The 19,374-nt window shown below is 41.7% G+C and overlaps 1 protein-coding gene across 3 annotated transcripts in view; it reads left to right on the forward strand.

Annotated features, from left to right (window-relative positions):
• Positions 1-383: 383 nt before the first annotated feature.
• The window catches only part of RGS6 (regulator of G protein signaling 6), a 498,121-nt gene continuing 479,130 nt past the window's right edge, over positions 384-19,374 (forward strand). The window contains exon 1 of one of the 3 annotated variants that reach the window (XM_072963354.1): positions 384-887. The gene's annotated coding sequence lies outside the window, so the exon portion shown is untranslated. Of the gene's footprint in view, positions 888-19,203; positions 19,305-19,374 lie in introns of those variants that run through there. The other 2 variants (XM_072963356.1, XM_072963355.1) reach the window with 2 other exon arrangements.

Here is a 19,374-nt window from a genome sequence, read left to right on the forward strand (position 1 = left end):
TCCTCGTCTTTATCACACAAGAAATGGGAAACCACTGAACTGTTTTAATTGGTGGTGGTGGTCATGGTAGGGGTAGGGGATATGCTCAGATTTCTGCAGGAGAAGATTGTTTTGGCTAATGTGATGGGGTGGGGAAGAAGGGGATAGAGTCAAGGTGGAAAGAACAGACAGGGGGCCTTGTCGTGGCCCAGGCAAGAAATGATGGTGGCTTCGGCTAAGCTGGTGGTGCTGATGGGAAGAGAGATTTAAGAGGCCAAACTCAGCAGAGCTTGGTGTCACCTTCAGGCTTCCCCAAGGGTAAATCTGACAGGAACCTGAAGGCAGCGTGCCCATCCGTGCATGAGAGCACAGGTCACAGCTAACTTACACTCATCTGAACAAACAGCTCTGGTGCTGGAGCCCAAGGAGCATTTTCCAGCCCACCTTCATCTTCAGCATGAGCAGGCCCCGAAAATTAAGTGCTCAGGAAGGAAGCAGGCTCCCTGGCTATTTTTAGCAAGCTATAGGAAATAGCCAACATTCTAATTTGAATCCCTCTCATTAAAAACCAGAGCCTCACCCCACACAGTTCTTGTTTCTAATGTCTGCAAACTCCTCTTTTTTCCCAGATAATTGACAATAGGCCCCCACGGAAGTCTTCTCAGCATTTCTGCCAAAATTTAGGAAACATTAGGTTTGACACCACCATCATCATGTCTGCCAAGACAGCAAAAATCCCAGCCGGCAGAACTTCAAGTGTGATGAAGCAGAAATGAGAGGACAGCACAGAATGACTGATCATTTCAGGACGTCTCCTAGCAAGAGTTTCCAATGCTGGCGTTTTCCACTGTCTTCGAAGCGGGAGCAGGAGAGGACGGCGGCTCTGGAGACCTGCTGTGGTGATGTAGGTAGGGTTTACTCCTCCTCCTCTTCTGCCTTCCTGCCCTCAAGTGGTTCCTGGATTTAAAGTTATTTTTAATGTTTTCACTGAGCAACAATAAAAGCAGTTTTTATTCAATAAGTGGAAATTGCATGGAATAGTCAGTGCCTGGGTTACTGCTGAGTGATCCTTATGCTGGTTTCAGGCCCTCCCCGTGCTGGACCTGGGCCACGTTAGTTAGCATCTTTGGGTCCGGATTCCCACGCCCAAGACACGAAGAGGTGTTGTAGTAACTCGGCACTTCTCCACCTTCAGTCATTCAGGCATCACCCTCGTTGTATTTGCCATGTCGATTTTCCACTTACGTTATTACTTAACATTTTTCCTCTAAACTGACTCATTTGTTTACGTCAGTCCTTTTTTTTTTTCAAGTCTTAGCTATAATGTATGTGAAACTGTGGGACTGATGTGATAATGACTTTTGTTTCTAGTATCCATAAATAAGCACATAATTAAAATAAAAAGGTTTTGTATATGTCTATCTATCTATCTGTCTCAAACTACACTCCACCATGATGATATGTGGACTCCATTCTGGGAAACTCTGGACAGGCTGATTTCTAGGCTCTCTTTCAGTGCTAACGTATTGTTGTTCACATCTGGCCTTGCCTACCCAGCCTTATTTCTCATGGCTTCTTGAAAGGAAACCTCAGGTTTGGCCAAATCAATGTCCTTGTTACTCTGTGTAGACTACACATGCATGCTGTTTCCTTCATCTAGAATTAGGAGTTTACTAAGGAAAGAGAAACCCTGACCCAAGTAAGAAAGAGCAATTGAGAAAGCACATGATTGGGTGAACTATATACCTTTGACCAGTAGGCCAAGAAAATCCTTAGGGTTGGTGGATGCTAGTTGAAGGTCAAGTGGAGAAAGTTGAGGGATTGGTTATTCATGTTTTTTTTTCTTTTTTTTTCTTTTAATTGAAAAAGAGGATTACCCATTTACTAGGCAAATTTACTTGGACAAATTTCTTGTTTTTTTTTTTTGATTGAAGTACAGTCAATTACAACGTGTCAATTTCTGGTGTACAGTACAATGTCCTAGTCATGTGTATACATACATATATTCGTTCTCATACTTTTTCCATTAAAGGTTATTATAAGATATTGAACGTAGTTCCCTGTGCTATACAAAAGAAACTTTTTAAAATACATTTTTATATATAGTGGCTAACATTTGTAAATCTCAGACTCCCAAATACATCCCCTCCCACCCCTTTTCCCTGGAAAACATGAGATTGTTTACTAAGTCTGTTTTGTAGATGAGTTCATAGTGCCCTTCTTTTTAGATTACACATATGAATGATATCATATGGCATTTTTCTTTCCCTTTCTGGATTACTTCACTTAGGATGACCATCTCTACATCCATTCACGTTGCTGCAAATGGCATTATTTCATTCTTTTTTATGGCAGAGTAATATTCCATTGTATAAATATGCCACAATTTCTTTATGCAATCATCTGTCAATGGACATTTAAGTTGCTTCCATGTCTTGACTATTGTATATAGTTCTGCTATGAACATTGGGGTACATGTATCTTTTCACATTAGAGTTCCCTCTGGATATATGCCCAGGAGTGGGATTGTTGGGTCACATGGTAAGTCTACTTTTAGTTTTTTGAGGAATCTCCATACTGTTTTCCATAATGGCTGCACCAAACTACATTCCCACCAGCAGTGTAGCAGGGTTCCCTTTTCTCCATACCCTCTCCAGCATTCATGGACTTTTGAATGATGGCCATTCCGACTGGTCATTCTGAAATGCTTGTTTAGGTCTTCTGCCCAATTTTTATTGGGTTGTTTGTTTTTTTTTTTCTTATTAAGTTGTTATGAGCTGTTTATATATTCTGGAAAATTAAGCCTTTGTCAGTACTTGGACAAATTTCTGGAGTTCTTCAACCTCATCTAACAAAGAAGAGAAAATCTGGTTTGAATATTATAGTGAGTTATCAGTATTTGCTATAGAAATTAAATTCACTTATTTACAATGCATGATGTTTTATTTTTTCATGCTAGTCGCTGGATATACAAAGATCATTAAGACATTTCTCTACCCTCTACGGACTCAAGTTTAGCAGGAGACAGAAAGTAAATAGGTGAGCATGATAAGGAATCACAGGCTCCAAAGCAAAAGTATGTCCAGGGTACAAGGTGGCCACAGGAGAGGGGGATTAGTTCTATTGAGGCCAAACTTTCTAGAGGTTTTAATTTGATTGATAAGTTGGGTCTTGACCTTTAAGTCAGTATTGGTTAGATGAATGGGCAAGGTAGGACAGAATGCCCTCCCAGGGAGAAAAAACAAAGTTACAAGATCATCTTGGGGGGAGGGAATAGCTCAGTGGTAGAGTGTATGCTTAGCATGCACAAGATCCTGAGTTCAATCCCCTGTACCTCCATTTAAAAAAAATTAAAAATAAATCAATAAACCTGATTACTGCCCCCGCCATGACTTTTTTTTTTAAAGATTATCTGGTATATTCAGTAAAGCTGAGAAGCAACTGCAATTTAGTAAGGGTAGAAGGTATAGTTACCTCTATATATATGTATATATGTGAGAGAGAAAGAGAGATCAGATTACGGTCTCTATTCAAGAAGGAACTGTTGAAGGCTTTTAAGCAAGGGGTGATCTGTTCAGAGCTGCATACCAAAAGCTCACTCAGGCAGCTGGGTGTGGGTAATTGAGTTGGGAGGGGTTTCCAAACTACAGGCAACAAGGCCAGTTAAACCACTATTACAAGGGTAGGTCCAGGTAAGAGAGGATGAGGGCAGTTGCAGCGGTGAAGAGGGAGGGGACACCTTTGAGAGATATTAAGAAGAATGTGATGATGAGAGAGTGGATGTCTTGGAAGAAGCCAAGATTTCCAGCTTGGGTGATTGGGCCGTGGTACTACTTAAACCCGAGAGGAAAGATGCAGTTTGGGGAAACATGAATTTCTTTGTGAACTGTATTCCCTGGGGCCAGCATGGCCAAGTGACAGGGTATGGAGAATTACCACTGAGTTTTTTTCCCCAGCTCTGTTGGTATGACCTTGTTTGACTTCCTAGTGTCTCTGAGTCTTGCCTCCTTGTCTGTAAAATGTATTGCGTGTCCTGGCTTGATCTGAGGTCTCCAAGAAAAGAAATATGTGAATGGGTGTGCTTTGTAAATGTCTTCAGGAATGTAAATATTCGCGTCTCCAGGAAAGTGAAAGGTGTAAAAAGCAGAGTCATCAGCATGTTTAGCTTATAAAAGGGCAGAGAGCCTGGCTGCTTTGCATTGTGATGCGCATCCGGTGGAGATTGCTCGGTGAAATTGCCAGTATCACTGCTTGTCCTCCTGACCAAGATGGCTTAATTCCTATGAGACTAAAATGTATTACTTGGCTCTGCAATTCAAGAAACATCACACATCTTTATTTTTCCTAAATCTTACTAAATCGCTTCTCCATTCCCACTTGCCATCCATCTTAAGTCAGAATTGAGATTCCCATTGCAGCACATAAAAATGCTGTTTTTAACTGGTGAAATGAATGGATTCAAGCTATGTAGGTAGGCTACAAATACTACAATGGCAGCCCCCGCTCTTGCGTGAATAGGGTATACTGACTGTCCTAGGTTTAGGCAAACCCATAATACCTGTTAATTCAGACCCAGGTCTCTGAGATCCGTTGTCCATAGAACTGAGAAGGGGAGCCCGAGGTACCCATCCCCAAGACATACCCTATTCATCCAGGCCCCCAAACTGAAGATTTACTTTTGGTTGCTATGTGTTCACAGTTTGCTGTGGAATAATCATGTTACTTATAAATGAGTAGAATTGTAATGTTGACAGTGTGGGGAGGATCAGGATGAAAGGAAAACCCCTAAATGGAACCACTGAATGTGGGGGCTGCTGAGACGGGCTAAGGGTTCAGTGTACATGATGGAGCTGAAGTCTGCTGAAGAGGAGGTAGGAAGTAAAGACTTTATCTGAAAAAGAGTCCAGAATGGAGAAAAATAGGCATAAGAAAGTGATTTGAGTTCATTGAAAAGAACTCAAAAATCTTTCTTTGTAATTCTTGAAAATTGTGAAAATATTCTCAGGGTGGTTGCCCCAAGTTGATGGACATTTTTGCTCAGAGTATTTTAGATGCTAACTCACCTCCTGGGAGGAGAGAAAAGCCTCTCTTAGAGCAGTGTTTCTAGAGTGGGGTGCATGTACCACTGGGGGCCTGTGGGATGATTGTGAGAATTAAACATAGGAATATTCTTCTATTTTAATAATTTTAATACTTATTTTGATTATCATTATCTTTGGCAAGTCATTACAGTTTCCTATTTAAGGCAGTGACAACACTTTCTTTTAAAATTTGTTAAAGGGGAAAAGATGAGCTGCTTTAAAGAAAAAGCGTTTATTGAAAGAAACACGTGATATAGTGGAAAAGATAGAAGGGTAGTATTAGAATGATTGAAGTTTGAGAAACAACCAAAGTTGTGCTACCTTTGAGTGAAGGACTAGGAAGGAAGGGGAAATAGTGTCCGTGGTCCATGATGGCCACAGACAGGTAATTTCTCCCCAGGTTACCTCATTGCATGGGCTTTTCTCTCAAGACGATTATTCCCTAAAAATGCAAATAATCTGAGGAGAGGGTCATATTGTACAAATTATAAACACGTTTCTTCCCCCATCCCTTTCCCTTTTGGTAACCATAGTTTGTACAAATTTCTTAATGTTCCACTTACTCTCTGACCAGGGCATATCTAGAGGGAGAAAGGAGATTCCTGGGCTGCAGTGAGGGTGGCGCAGAGTAGACGCCAAGACTGTTAACCAACCTCACAATTTTGTCCAGGTCTGGAGTAGCAAGAGTCCTGGAGTGGTGGAATTTACCTCGTGCAGTGGCTGACAAGTGGCCAAGCGTAGACTTCAGACATTGTGACATTTTTTGTATGTAGACCCCCCCAGTCCCTAGAATAGCGCTCTGCACATAACATAGTTGCTAAATGAAAGAATGAATGGCTGTGAAAATTGCATAATGTTTTACATTGATACTTGCAAATGAGTAGAAAAAGCCTAGGTTTGAAATGATAAAGAACTGGGTTTACATCCCATTTCTGTCCTTTATTTGCTGTGTAACCTTGGGCAAGTTACTTAACCTCTCTGAATCTCATCTATCAAATGGAGCTAATCAGTGATATGCTGGTAAATGTGTTACAATTGACTCTCCAAGAAAAAGAAAAGAACTGTTGTGTAGCACTTGCAGATTTCCAGGGCGTGAGCATTCCCATCAAGCTAACAACCGTTTTAACAGCTAGCTTGAAAAATCCCTGCAAATCTAAAAATCAGCTTTCATATGTGACAGGATACAGTTCACCACTGGAGGCAACGGTACCAACCTCATAGAGGTGTCAATCATTCTTGGAGCACATGCTACCTGCTAACACTGTGCTTGGATTATTTCAATTCATTCTCATAACAATGCTGTGAGATAGAAACTATTATTATCCCTATTTTAGGGATAAGGAAACGGAATGTTGGAGAGATTAAGGGATTTATGTAATGGTCACACAGCCTGTATCCCCTCTCCTAGACTGTGTCCTCTGTTCCTTGAATAGCATCAAAAAAGGATAAGTACCACATGCAGCATCTGGCATATAATAGATGCTTAATCAGTGTTCCCTTTCTTCCCTTCTTTACCATTTCAGGGAAAAATATATTGGTAGAAAATATCCTGGACCAGATCCCAGACATCCCTGGCAAGGTCTGATCATAGAACAATACCAGAAACATTAAAACAATTTTTTTTTTAATTTTTGAGAATACATGTTAGGTATTGGGGAAGGAAAAAAGGGACAATGTGAGAAACTGAAGATACAATAAAACCCATGTGTAGTTTTAAGTACTTCAAGCATCACATTGTTGTCTAATGACCCACTGAATGAGCCAAGGGCTTTGAACGTGGAGGGTTCCTCTGTAGGAAGGCACACACTGCCTCCACTAACTTCCTACCCAGTAAGAGAGCTTTGTTAATGATTTGCCAGCTAAGTGAGAGCTCTTCCTTCCCTGTTCTCTCTGCTATTGGTGTATCAGGCAATGAAAAACTCACAGGGCTTTTCTAAGAGTTTGATATCCAGCTATTTATTAAATATATAACACTTGGAACTAAACTAATGCATTATTATACATTTTCTGCCGAAAGAGTATGAAAATTTTTCCTCATATGGAAAAATATGGGCATAATTTGTGTTGGAGGAAATTGGGCTTGGGGGGTTGGCTAAGGGGTCTCTTACCCACCTGTCATTCCCCTCCCACATCCTCCTGCCTGGCCGAGCCAGCTCCATGGGGTGCTGGAAAGGCCAGGTGCTTGCTGGAAGGGAGAATGGCCATGTAACCCCCCCCCCCCAATTCTGGCTAATGAGACTTAAGGGGAAGCATGCTCAGCAACTTCTAGGAACACTTTTCTTTGCTGAAAAAAGCAGACAGACACACAAGAATAAATTCCACATCTCCCTACCTGCTTTTTGACATTGTCATCTGAGGATGACGGATTTGGAGTCTAACCAGGTGATAGCCTGGAAGTACCTACTTTCCTACTTTTTGTTAAGCAAGATAGAGAAATACCCTTATTGTTTAAAACCAGTATGTATTCTCTAACTTGCAGCCCAAAGCATCATATACTAATAATTAAAATGGATTATCAAGCTTACCCGCTACTATTTACCTCTTAGAATCCATGGGTACCAAAAAGCTTTGTGTTTTTGGTACCTCAAAACAAAGCTTTCTGCTGCAAGTAATGCAAAGTCCTGACTCCCACTGGCTTAATACAGGGAAGTTTATCATCTCATGTAGCAGGAAGCATGGAGTCAGGACAGGCTTCAGGCAGCATGCACGCCCTGGCTTTGCTTCTATGAGACTCCTCTATTCCACTCTCCCTGTGGGTTTGGTCCTCAGGCCAGCCGACTGCCAAGTTCTAGGTACCACGTCCCAACAAGACAATGCCCAGTGAAAGAAGAGCACTTGCCCACTCCCATGTCTCTTCAGAGAAATGAAGAAAGCTTCTTTGTTGGTGATGGTTCATTTTCCATCCTTCAAAGTCATTCTCTGCCAGTGGAAACACAAGATCTTCACGGGCTACGTTTGTGGTAGAATGGATTTAGCGGAACCTAGACCAAGAACCAAGTGTTGCTTTTCTTGTCTTCCCTTTTCTTGGAGATGTTTCACGGACCCTGGTGAGCTTGCTTTCTGCTCAGAATCTCCATGAACCCTAATTGATCTCCCCTCCCCACCTTCTAACTTGGTTTTGAGCCTTAGCTCACTCAGGTTCCTCCTAGCTGACAAGTGTTTCTTTAATTTTATCAGTGGGTTTCTCTTAAAAGAATTGAATCCTTTTTGTTTCTGGGTCCTTAATTCACACCTGCAAATTATAATACAGTTTTTTTTTTTAAATGGGATACCAATTTCTTCAAAGAAAAAATCTAGATATACACACAATGGCTTTCATGGTCAAAAATGTTTCACTTCTGTTCATTCCTCTGCTTGAGCATATGTTTATGCTCACAAAGAAAATAGGCATCATGCCTTTAAAATGTCGTATCTGTCAGATTGTTTAAATGATACAAAGTTACTTAAGAAACAAGAGCAGTTAAATATGAAGCAACTTTTATTTGGGGAAAACAAGATTCAACTCGGAGGAGAGAGTTAGTAGGAGAGAAACCTGTGTATCAGGTAAACCCTTTCGTCATTTGATGGAAACCCTGCCCTTTCCCTGAGCCCTCATGGCTCCTTCACCTGAGTTCACGTGGCGCAGATTAACCACCAAAGACGTGTTTTGTACCTGGTTTCTGCTGCTTTTAGTCAGAGAATCCCCTGGGTGAATTTTGGGCCAGCAGCAGCTGTTTCGGCCATTACATACAATATTGCAAGACCACCCAGCATCCCGTTCCTCCCTTCCCCCATCCTAAAGGACCATTGTCCACCCCACCCCATACAGCCCATGTTATTGGGGGTCTCTGATGCCGCCTCTAGCTTCGGGATGGGATAAGTGAGTGAGCGGCCTGCAGTCATTGGCTCAGGGCAGGCATGTGAGGGACGTGGCCCATTCAGGAGGGACCTTGGCATTACTCTGCTTGGAACGAAATGCTGTGCGCAGTCTCTCTCCCTCTGGGAACTGTGGGTATGGAGTGATGCTGCTTACTCTACGGGAGGCAAGTTGAGAGGCTGAAAACAAAACCAAACAAGCAGACAGAAGGAAACTGAATGGAGACAGGCTTGAGGCCTGACCCGGCTCCAGAGCTTCCAGGGACCAGGACCAAGAAACCGCTTTACTGTGGATTGAGTCTCCCATTAGCAGCTACCCAAAGGGCCGCACCGAAGGATGGCTTATGCCATAGGCTGAGCAGAAGCTGCTCACAAGAAACTTTAGTAAATAGACCTGTGTTTCACAAGTCTAGGTTCCTCAGGGCAAGTAAGTTTAATGCCCAATAAAGGGAGGAAAATGGATCCTTTGTGTTTTGAAGGTTGAAAGAAAGTTAGCCTGATTGCAAGCCTAGAGCCGCAGGCCTGGGAGATAAAAATGGTTTAGGAATTCTTCAGAGGCTGAGCCCTCACCCCTTCAGGTGCAGCTGAGGTGTGGGGTCTCTGCGGGGACTGGCCTGGCAGGCACCTGGAAGGACTGGGCAATTAGGGCATTGAAGGCTGGGGCCAGCCTGGCAGAGTGGCCACGGCGGTGCCTCCTGGCCGAGTCAGGAGGCTTGTCTGTGTCCTGGGTTGGTGGAGGGCAAAGGGTGGAGGACCAGTGATCCACAGTCACACTGTTTGTTAAAATGCAGATTCCTGGGCCACACACCAAAGTCACTGAGTCAGAACCCCTGCGTGCACAGCCAGGAAACAAGCATCTCAAGAAGCATCCCAGCCAATTTTTAGGCGACTACCATTCTAGAACCGACAACTTAGAGTGTGCAGGGGGCTAAGCAGAGGAAATTCAGTCCAGTTGTCACCAGCCAGGTAGGAGAATGGCTGAAAACAGGTGGCAGAAAGCCCAGGGTCAGGTTCCTAGAAGATCCAGAAATAGGATGCCATAGGGTACCACTTGGGAACAGGCTGGCTTAAGATCTTGGGACAGGACAGATCTTAAAATCCTTTAGAGTTAATTACCAATGCTTCTGATATTAAGACCACCTTTAGTGTCACCAGTGACCTTAGACACTTGTCCTAACTCATTGGATCGTCCTGCCAGCTTTGAGGTGTGGAGATGTAGTCTGATGGGCATACTGGCTCTGTTACCATCAGACCCACTGGCCTGTGTCAGGGTCATGGTCCTCGTGACAGACCTCATCACAGACTGGGTACAAGGTGGATGTCATGCAACCTCTTCTCCAGCTGCTGTTTTAAAAAGAATCCATACAGCAGTTTGGCAGGGAAAAAATTTTTACCATCACTGTTTACAAGTGAAGATAGATGCATGGAATCATTAGATTTCTCCAAAGTCAAGCAACAGGGAGTGTGGGGAGATGGGAACCAGGGTGGTTTCTATATGTGACCCTGTGGGTCCTCAAGGTTACTAGAGGCCCTGGCCTGGGCAGCAGACCCCCATGTGGGCCAGCAGCTCCTCCCATCATTATCTGAGTCCTGAGTGTTCTTCAGCTGAAAAAGCAACACAGATAAACAACAACAACTTTGACAAACGTCATTAGGAAGAACGCAGGGCTGGAAAGGGATAACTGAGTTCTGTTCCAGCTGTAAGTCTTGGGCATTCCGTGATTCTTTCTGGGTCTGTTTCTTCATCTGCAAAATAAGTAGCAGGAACTCATGGCAAATGTTATTTATCATCTAGGACTCCTAATGTTAGTGTCGGTAGTTTTTTGTTTTTTTAATCAATTTAAGTCTCTTTGATAGAAGGTCGACTTGAAAGAATGTTCTAAGGTGCACATTTTATGCTGGTGGTTCTTAGATTTTTCAGCTTGAGTTTATCTCATGTGGACAGTGCTTCTCATATTTACCAACACAGTGAAATTAGAAGAGAATGCACTCACCGTTTATGGGCTTGTCTCTATTTGCTACATTAAATCAGTTCCTAAACCCTGATCCCATGAAAGGATTAGCTAACAAAGCCCTTGTCTTAATTTTGCCCATCTTTAGAGGCCTCCCAGGGGAAGGAAAATGCCTAGTTTATTGGGATTGGGATTTTACTGCTGAAATTCTTCATTCATTGAGAGGAAAGAGATACAAACAGATCTAGTTTACCGCCTAGATAATTCTGTGTTCCCATTTGAGTTGACTCAGTAGTTTAAAAAAAAAAGTCTCTTACTTAAAAATATTCCTTCAGTGTAAATATTTATGTGTGTATGTTTTCTTAAAGCTCAATCTTTTTCCATTACGTGAAATAGTTTTCATTCTTGGTAGGAAATTCGTTTAAACAACCCATCGTGCTCAAAACTAAGCACTCTAATGATTTCCTTGGGGATTAGTTTTCCTTTTTTTTTTTTTTTGCAATAAGTATGTAAAATATTTATTGGTTCAGAGGCACACCAAATTTACTTTCTTGACAACAACTGTATTATTTTTGGTATCAATCAGTGACTAAAGAAATTACCTCTACTATAAGTTGATTTGTGAAGGTAGTGTCGAATTCCTGTAGAAATGAATTCTACTTGGCTCATGTTAAACTGACAGTAGCATTATTACTGATTACAATAATACTTAACAAACGTTTTTTAGTGAGATATTGCTGGTGTATATAGTATATGTTTCAGGTGTACAACATAGTGATTCACAATTCTTAAAGGTTATACTCCATTTAGAGTTAACTTAAAATGTTGGTTATATTTCCTGTGCTTTACAATATATCTTTGTAGCTTATTTAGTTTATACGTAGTAGTTTGTACCTCTTAATTCCTTACCCTTATGTTGCCCCTCCCCTCTCTGTCTCCCCACTGGTGACCAGTAGTTTGTTCTCTATATTTTTGAGTTTCCTTTTTGTAATATTCACTAGTTTGTTTTATTTTTAAGATTCCACATATAAGTGATATCATACAGTATTTGTCTTTCTCTGTCTGACTAATTTCACTAAGCATAATACCTTCCAAGTACATCTATGTTGTTGCAAATGGCAAAATTGCATTCTTTTTTATGGCTGAGTAGTATTCCACTATATATACGAGTATATTCCATTATATATACACACACACACACACACACACACACACACACACACACCCATACCTTCTTTATTCATTCATCTGTTGTTGAAAACTCCTTGGGGATTACTTTTTAATCTTCATTTTAATCAATTGTTCTATTTTTTAGAAGTAGTATGATTCTATTGCATTGTAAGATACATATTTAAATGAAAAGCAAATATAATACATGACAAGCAGCCAAGGAGGTGAGTTACTATGATAAAGATTTGTTTGAAACCCACCTGAGGTACAGAACAGCTAGAGTTTCTAGGTAGTTGCATTTAAAGTATTTAATTTTTCTCTCCTTGGTTAAAGGAGAATGTTTCTTTTTCCCAGAAAGAGATATTCCAAATCAAATCGTGGACTATCCACCCTGGTGCTGGGGTAAATAGGAAAGAGACAAGAGCTGGTTTCCTTCATGGCCACGTGCCTGGAGAATCTTGGGAAACTCCAGATAAGGAATGGATTCTGTCATCTGTGGCTTGTAAATCCTCCGGAGTCACTCCCGGTCTCTCCACGGCTTCTTACATAGTCTCAGCCTCTGAAGGAAAGAAGAATGAGGGTTGGTTTTTCCCTTGGCTTGTTCAGAGTTTTCCAGAGTGAGTGCATGTGCACCCTGCTCTGGCCCCCTCCTCATTCTCTCCTCCACAGGAGTCCTAGGGTATATTAGAACCCCCCGAATCACCTACAGAGCTTGCTCCATTGCTGATTTTCAGCCCCCATGGCCAGAGTTGCTGATCCAACAGACCTCTGAGGATGAGGAAACTGCGTTTTAACCCACATGCCAACAAGATGTACATGTGCTAGGTGTGTGTGGGGGCAGATAAGCAGGCAGCCAGTTGACACTTGAAATGTCCTAGTCAGGAATGCCTACTCCAGGAGCAGCTGGGAGTTCATAGAGACTCCCGTCTAAAGCCCGCCTGTGTAGGGGGCTGGGTGGGCTTACTGAGCGCAGCCTCAGTCATCTTTATCTCCCATCACGGAGGATTTGTTAATTAACATTATGCACATTAGAATTTTTAGAATTATATTTCCATTGGTGAAATGAGAGGGGTTCAAGATACGTAGGTAGGCTAGAAATACTACATAGGCAGCCCCTGCCCCCTTCATGAACAGGGTATACTAACCATCACAGCTTTAGGCAAACCTGGAGCACCTATCCATTCCGACCCAGGTTTGGGGGATCTGTTGCCCAGAGAGCTAAGGAGAAGGGGCGCCTAAGGTACTGATGAATCTGTGCTAGTGGTTCACGTACCCAAGACAGCTTAGCAGCCTTATCATGCAGAGCAAAAAACTGGAGATTTACTTTTGGTTGCTCTTGTGTTCACAGTTTGCAGTAGAATAATCATGTTACTTATAAATGAGGAGAGTTGTAATGTCAACAGTGTGGGGAGGATCAGGATGGGAGGAAAACCCCAAAACTGAACTAGTGAAGGTGGGGGCTGGTGAGGAGGGCTGAGGGTTGAGGGTACATGATGGAGCTGAGGTCTACAGAAGAGAAGGAGGTAGGAGAGAAACACTTTATCAGAAAAAGAGGTCACGATGGAGGGAAAGAGGAAAAAGAAATTGTTTTGGGTTCATTGAAATGAAGTAAAAAAATAATTTTAATAATTCTTTCTTACAAATTGTAAAAAGATCAGCATTGGGCCACAACCCCTAGAATAGCATTTCTGATTGGGGTGTTTTAAATGCTAGTTGCCTGCTCATGTGTATATTAAACCTAATGGACACACTTACCCTTTGCTGAAATGCAGGTTAAAATGCATTCATTTCTGATGCCCCAGTTGGATGCCTCATAAGAGAGCCTAGAACAGTGGTTCTCAGTGGGAGAGGAAGGCCCATGGGCGTGCATCAGGATATCTGTGTGCGAGAGTATGTGTAATTAACACAAATTATATGCTCCGAGGATCCTTTTAAGCTTTTTGACCCAGTTTTGTTCTCTGTAGACACTGTCACTGCTATAGGAAATTCTCCTGTTCCATGGCTCTAAACCCCACCGATTGTATATCTGCAGCCCTCATCTCTCCCCCAAAGTGCTTCAGTGAACATGCAACTTCCCAGTAGACATGGCAGACCGACACGGCCCCAGACAGTGTGCTGGTCTCGGGCACACCAGCTCCATCTCATTGTTTTTCACCTTGGTAAACAGCAGTATCCCACTTCCTAGTTTTTAAGGTTAGAATCATTCTTGACTCCTCTCTTTTTTCTCATAGTCTTATCCAATCTGTCAGCAAGTCTTATGAGCTAAACTACATCCTGAACTCAACCATTTCTCATTACTTGCACCTCTGTCACTTTAATCCAAGGCAAAACACCATCCTCTCTTCCACGCTGGGTTCCTACAATAGTCGCAGCCCTCGTGCTTCCTCCCCCGTGCTCTGTTCTAAACACGGCAGCTAGAATTTAAATAATAAATATAATTGTGTTTTCTCCTATTCAAAGCCCTCCAACAGCTTTCCACTGCACTTAAAATAACATCCAAAGTCCTTATCCTGGCCTCAAGGTCTGCCATGACCCGAACCCCAGGTGTTTCTCGGAGCTCACATCCTTCTACTTTCTCTTCCTTGTGTAGTCTGCTGTTCAAGCTCATTGTTATCTCAGAGCCTTTGCAAAAGCTGTTGCTTCTGTCTCAGAAGGGTTTCCCCCGGGGATCTGCGTGGCTTGCCCACCTTCTTCAAGTCTATGCCCAAATATCTCCTTATCATAAAGGCCTTCTGAAACCCCCTGCTCTAAAATAATATTATCCAGCTTTATTTTTCTTTATATTATTATTATCTGACAATATACTATTTGATTTTTCTTTTCTTTCTATTTTAACCTTCCTGACTCCAATATAAGCTCTTTGAGGACAGGCGTTTTGTCTGTTTTGTACAGGGTATGTTCCTAGCACCTAAACTGTGCTTGATTTTAGAAAGAACTCAATAAATACTTGTTGAATGAATGAATGAACTCTCAAAGCCATCCTAAGCAGTTGAGGTGATAAGCCTGACAAGCAACTGTATACTGTATGTTTTCAGTTATCTGACATTCAAGAAAAGGCGAAACGATAGGGACAGAAAACAGATCAGTGGCTGCCCAGTGCGGGTGGATGGAGGTGATTGGATGCAAAGAGGAATGAGGGAACTATTTTGGGGAGGGGTGATAAAAATGTCGTACAGGTTAAAGAGAAAGTTGCTATTGGGTCTTGGGTGATGATAGGAAAAGGCACAAAAGGATACTGCAGGAAAATTTATTTTGAGCATAGGGTACAGTTCTGTTGTCTTGAGAAACAGTTCATCTACCCAGGCTTTGGTTTGGGCAAATGGTGCGAATTTTGTTTCTGCATTCTTCAGAACATCAATTAGGAGTTGGCAAACACAAGACTCTGCAGAGAGCTGAGAATACCCTATGAGCTGAGCTCTGGTTCTTAAATATTTGCAAAAGATCTTAAATTAATTAAAATACAGTTCTATTAAGAAAAAAGCTTTGCCATATTTTACAGAGGGTGTTATGTGTTCAATTTGGGGGGGGGGGCTACCTGTTTGTAACTGACAGATTTTACCTCAGTAAAGGATCTTTCTTGTTGAAGTACATCTCTGACTTTACCATGGTCCTGAACAAACATGCCTAATTGATTATTGAAAACTGGGAATCCCAGAACATAACAGGAGGGGACGGGGTGGAGGTAAGGAACAGATGTTTTTGGTTGAGGAGATCTGTCAGACATTTCAAGTCACATCACACAGAGTATTCTGTGATGATTTTGACCACAAGATCCTGGATAGTGGTGCCTGAAATAGTGCCTAAGAGGTGATCTGATGAAGAAGCTTGGTCCAAACAACTGGTATAAAGAGAATCCTATGGTTCTCTTGGGGCTGGTGTGGGCTTTTGAATACTTATTATTGTTGGTGTAAATTTTCTCCCATGTGCATTGGCTGTACACATACATTTCCCTGCATCTTGATTATTAAGCACTTGGACTTTGTAAATATGCCTTCCACTCTGACATAACATTACTTCTGAGTTTCAGAACATTACCATTCTAGCCCATGACATAAACACATCTATTCCCAGACATATGATTTTCAAAGGCACAGGTCAAGTACTAAACTGTGTAACTGTACTGGAAAGAGAAAAAAATCCACTTCATGTTGTAATTAGCTTGCCTGCCAAAGACCTCCCCCTGAGAAGGAGACTGTGCAATTGGAAGTAACAGAAATGCTGGGCATTCTAGAAGGGATGCATCCCACAGGTCACAAATGGTTGGAGGAGGTCATGGAGAGGGTGTGACCTCTGGTTGACCTGTGAGCTGGACCTGGGCAATCAATCAGATGCTCTTCATCGCCACCTTTTGCAAAAGACCCTTTTCTAAAATATCTAACCAGGGAATGTATTTTCTTTCAGAATTTAACATGGGGCAAAACCTACTCAGAATCTTCTTTTCTTTTTATTGCCAAAGAAAACAGCTCATAACTCTCAAAAAAGAGGACTACACTAAAGAGTGAGAAAAAGATAATGTGGGGGTTTGAGGAAAAGCAGCTTCAACTGTCAAGTGTCACAAATCCACCATCCTAGGAGAAAGGCCAGTGGTACCAAACTTTAAATTAGCCTCCCCAAATCCACTGCCATAAACACATGCATCATGTACATGGATAGTAACCATATTTCCTACCTTCGCCCACCCAATGCTGTTATTGGAACTAAATCGTCACCTTACCTTCATTCTTCTGCTCAATTTGTCACCTGATTTGAGAGCTATATCCCAATCAACTCTACTGCAGTCTTCTCTGCAACTCCTCACTTGGTAATGAAGTAAAAAAAGGAGTCAGGATTTTACCTGAATTGTATTTTATTTTATAATTCAGATGAGTTTTGGGAAAGACCCTCATATGCAGCATGCCCTTAAGAAATAATTTTCTAGTGAATGAATGAAATGTTGAGCTGAATTACATTGTTTTATATATTCACAAAGTAGTAGATCAAATCCTATTTTCAGTACAGCTAACAGTGAGGTGATTCTTAAAGAAAACCCATGATTTTGAAAAGAGATTTTTGTTTTTGGTAATCTACCTTTTTTTTACCTTTTACTTTGAAATCATTTTTAAATTACAGAAAAAGTTGCAAAAAGAGTTCAGAGTTCCCTTACACCTTACAAGTTGTTAACGTTTCTGAACCATCTGATAGTAAGTTGCTGATACTTCAGTGTGTGTTTTCTAAAAACAAGAAAAATCTAAATAAACACAGGACAATCTCGAGATCAGAGAAATAACATTGATCCAATTTAATTCAGCAGAATGCATTGAGACTTCGCTGATTATACTCTTAATGTCATCGATAGGTCTTGGATCCCATTCAAGATCACCTCTTACACTTAGCTGTCCCTTTAGCGTCCTCCAATCTGGAACAATTTTCACTTTAATAGACTTGACAGGTTTGAAGAATACAGGCCAGTCACTTGAATTTCCCTCAATTTGCATTTTCTGATGTTTCATTATGACATATATTTTAAGCATAAGAAGTACTGCTGCCTTCTTAGTACATTAGGAGGCAACACAAGGTTGACTTTTCTATCCCATTACTGCTTTTTATTTATGAAAACTTTTGCCAGTTGATTAAGATGGTATCAGATGGTATCTCACAAGTATTACAGCTGTGATGTTAATTAATAAGTGTGTTGTGCTGGCTAATTAATAATAATATGTTAATGAGAATGAATATTTTTAGGGATTTAGGGATTTTTAGTGTACAGATCTTTAACCTCCTTGGGTAAACCTATTCCTAATTATTTTATAATTTTTGATGCTACTGTGTTAAGGGAAGTACACAGAAAGGCCTTTCTTCAGATGCACCTGGAGCCCCTTATTTATACTTCCATGTAGTTGTTCCATTCTACTTGACCCTCAAGAAGCCACTGGTCTCAGAAATGCAGAGCTCCCCAAAGAATCACCACCCATCTTTCACTAAGCAGACTCTGCTCTAAGTGTGGAGCCCCAGTCAGCTTCTCAGCCATACCTAAGCCAGATGCTACACTTGCAAAAGGAAAAATTCTCTATTTCAACTTAAACAAATGAAAGAACGGGGGCATCTATTGAAACTATATTTTACTTACTGGGCTGAGTGTGGTTTCTTTCAGTTGTAGGTTTCCTCTAGGTTTTGGTGACACCTGTGACATGGACTTAGCCCATGATAATGCACACATATTGTGTACTGTTAGGCCAGGGGGCCTGGGTGGCAGGGACTGTTCCATCATCTATTTCTAGTGCTTAGTACAAGGTCTAACACAAGGCATGTGCTAATTATTGTTTGTTGGATAAAAAATTAATATATCCATTAATCAATATAGAATGGTGGCAAAGGAGATGTATGTTGGGAAGGAGTCCTTAGATTTCAACCTCTGGACCCACACTTGTGAAGGGAGTCCAGGTTATGCATCCTTAATGGAATGCAGGTGCTTTATATTCAAGTTTGTTTGTATTTTTACTGATGAGACAATACAATTCAAGCATAAATCTTGAACTGATTCTTTCTTTGATGGGGGGAGATAATTTGGTTTATTTATTTTAATGGAGGTACTGGGGATTGAACCCAGGACCTTGTGCATGCTAAGCATGCGCTCTACCACTGAGTTATACTCTTCCCCCTTAAATTTATTCTTGATATTAGTAACATTGATATTGTACACCAATCCCATGGTTACGGTGCAGCAGCAACAAACTTGCTCTTTCCACTAGCAGCTTCCTAAATCTTTAACTAAACATCAGATTTCAAAGCTCCCACATTAAAGAATGCTGTCAGTTCAAGTTACCCTTTCTCATTTTCTGTCTTCAACTTTTGTTCTTCTTTCCCCAAGATTATTTAGAGTTGAATTTTCCTGAAAGTTCTTTTGTGGTGTTCCAGATCAGAAGAATCATAAGACACTCTAAATACAGCAGGTGGTGTAAATGTTGAATCAATAAAAATGACGAGGTTAGTAATACTATCCCTGACGATTGCAGTGGCCCGTTTTAATTTAGAGGGCGCCAGCTACACGTCAGCAAGGGATTCAAAAGCTACCGGGCAAACCACCCCGAACCAGGAATCCCTAAGACAACTCTGACGCCACCGAAGTTTCCAGATGCGGCCTGTTCTCGGAATTGACGGAAGAAGCCTCCAACTCGTTGATCCGCTCTGCCAGGTTTCTCGCCGGAGCTCGAGTTTTCAGAAATTTCTGGTTTTTAACCCCCTTTCTCGGGCAACTCTCCGTCTGCCGCTTCCGCGGCGCTGGTAACAGGTGAGCCGGGCGGCGGCGCCCTTGGGATGCGCGCAGGTGCCTCGGCCCCGCCCCGCCCCGCCCTGCGCCT

Source organism: Vicugna pacos, chromosome 6, assembly GCF_048564905.1.
Source record: "Vicugna pacos chromosome 6, VicPac4, whole genome shotgun sequence".
NCBI lineage: Eukaryota > Metazoa > Chordata > Mammalia > Artiodactyla > Camelidae > Vicugna > Vicugna pacos.